The sequence below is a fragment of the Pinus tabuliformis genome, chromosome 8 (assembly GCF_031772625.1).
Source record: "Pinus tabuliformis cultivar Carrire ecotype Pingquan chromosome 8, CPIR1, whole genome shotgun sequence".
Classification (NCBI taxonomy): Eukaryota; Viridiplantae; Streptophyta; class Pinopsida; order Pinales; family Pinaceae; genus Pinus; species Pinus tabuliformis.
The window spans coordinates 1,011,919,909-1,011,922,925 of NC_142294.1; positions in this window are offsets into that span (position 1 = coordinate 1,011,919,909).

Below are 3,017 nucleotides of genomic sequence, written 5' to 3' on the forward strand. Positions count from 1 at the left end.
TAAAATCTAAAATAATCAACAAGGAGATGAGAGGACAACCCCATCAACAGCCAAGGAAATAAATTCTTCAATGAAAATCTTTTACTCCCCCGATGAATAATGTAGAATGTTATGTATGTCATAATCTTGGACATGTTGTAGCCAGATGCCGAAGTAGAATGGTTCAAGACCATCACACAGAAAGAACATCACGTTCCAGGTACTTTAAGGGATATTGCTTTGCTTGCAATATGTTTGGTCACAGAGATGTTGATTGCTACAGAAGAAATATGAAACATGTGAGATGTTATGCATGTAACAAGCTTGGACATATAACTAAGGAATGCAGGAACAAAGTACGGGCACCATATCGAAAGGAGAAAACATCATCGCACTTGAAGATATGGAAGAAGAAGGAAGTACAGTCAGAAAGATGTGGCACAACACAATATACAGACATAACAGACTTAGAGGGAGCTGAAAGTATAAAACTTGAGTGTCCTAAATCTCATACTCAAATTTCATAAAGGGAAGTCACATATATATGCAAGTTAGACACTACACAGTCGTGTATATGTCAGTCTGAGGAAAAGAAGAAGGGACAGGCTCAGAAAAAGGGTCTGAGATGATTTATTCTATTATTTTCTCTATTTGATAATGGTTACAATCTTCTAATGATGTGTGGAAATGTATTGATACTCATAAGATGTTTAGAAGTGTTTTTGATCCTAACTTGATGATGATGATGTCGTGATACTTCTTGCTGATATATGCATGATCAGATCTGACAGTAAATAGATGGCACAGGTTCAGGGGAGTTTATGTTTTGAATAATGCATTGTTGGCATTATGGTTAGTAGTCCTTGGTGATGATACTTATATGGCTAAGTGATATATCTTGCTATGATTATGAGTTATCCATGACAAAATCTCATATGATTCTTGGGGTTACATAGTTGATGTTCAGATCAAATTTGTGGTTGATTATCTGATGATGCATATATGGTGTTTACATGGTGATCTTCATAAGGATAAGGGGAAGTAAAAATATTTAATACACATCTTCTTTACTTGATGATGAGTTACTCATATGTTGTTGTCATCACATGCATAAAGATCATATAATATAGTTATGATGCAGGTTTCCTATAATTCTTGGCACTCATGTGGATGAGGATTGTTGCTGTTAATGATATCAAGAAGTCCTGTCTTGAGCTCTAGATACATAGTGCTATATACAATATGCTTGATACATGGAGTTGCATTGTTGGAGATATGATATGATGATAGGTTGATACTCACATATGTTGACTGATTATTATCAGATAGGGGATATTCCCGTGCAATATGGATGGTCATGCAGATATTGATGATGAGATGACTATGGTGTTTTACACATATGATATAATGGGAATGACTTTATGATGATGTTCAAAAGGATGAGTTGATATCTATATGCAGACATACCTTGTTACAGGACATTTATAGGTTGTTGATCTGGAAGTGGTTGTACACGAGTTTTATGAAGAACATCCACGTATATACGCCTATTTCTGTGGACACAGTTGCGTATATGTTGGTTTGATTTCAAGTGGAACAGGTGCAAAAGGAGAACATGGCTACTGATTTTAATGATGATTGACAGATGCTGCTGATGAATCTCATAGAATTGTTTTAAATATTTCGTCTCTATGTCATGTATATCTTTTCTTATCAAGGTCATGTAACGGCCTATGTTGGTTTCCCCACTATGCCTGGGATGAATGATGTAATGTACTTGGTTGTCATATATAAGCTTCTGATGTATCCCCACTTGTTTGGGTGGATGATCCCCACTTGGTTGGGAGATGGATGTATATATGAGTCTTTGGTGCTAGGAAGGTCACTTATGATGTATAGAGTCATGTTTTTTCTTGTAAAACATCTTTTTGTAGACCTTGCTTACAATCAGGGGGAGCATGAATAACACACTCCAGCAAGAGCAGAGCTTTCAACGCATACTCAGAGGGAGCATGGACAGATTGGTACACGGAGCACATTCAGAGATTTCAGCTGGTACTTAGGGGGAGTATGGAAATCAGAATGTTTATCAAGGAAAGAAAATATCTTGGTCTGCCCTTTGCCCTTGATTTCAAAGGGGGAGAGTGATTTTGTGTTGTTGCCATCAAGTCCAAAGGGGGAGATTGTTGGCATTATGATGCATGTGGTGTACTTGATGGCAACCCACTCGTAGAAGAACATCTCACTTATTTATAACTAGATGAATCTACAGAAGAGATATCAGATGTGACTGAATGCATGGGATTTAGGACAGCTCAAAGGAATCAAATGACAGTTCTCAAGTAATGACAAGCTAGCTTTGCCATCAAGTCCAAAGGGGGAGATTGTTGGCATTATGAGACAAGTGTTGTCCTTGATGGAAAATCACACAGATAATCGATCATAGTGCAGTAGGTCAGTGGCAAAGAATTGATGACCAGACTACAAAGAATGAAGAAAATAAGGTATACGCAGGTTCCTCTTATCAAAGTTGCATATACATGCGGGATAATCGATCAAAAGGCGTGTATGTGTATACACGCACTTTCATGCAAGGGAGAGCGCATACATTGGGTTTTTTTCCATGGTATTAAGTCCTTGGTATTTGTACCTATGGTTTTGGACCATGGTATCTTATTAGAAGTGTTGATCCCAAGTATTGGGTCCATGGTATTTATTTGTTATGGTTTTGGACCATGGTATTGAGTCAAGCCTAAGACTATAAAAGGAGAAGAAGATCATTAGGCAAGGGTATGGAGAAAGTCTTGAATATTTGATGAAGTATGAGATCTAGCATGCAGATTATGGGTTCATGATGTTTTGCTAAGGAAGAATCTCAGTAGTTGATGGAGAACAAGATCTAAGGAAAGATCGGGATCTAATGGTTTGGAATGAATCATCACTATATGGTTTGATCTTGTTTACTTTAGATCTGTACACTGACACCTGTAATGTTCTGTAAATGTTATGGGTATGACTGATGTCTGTAACAGCTGCAA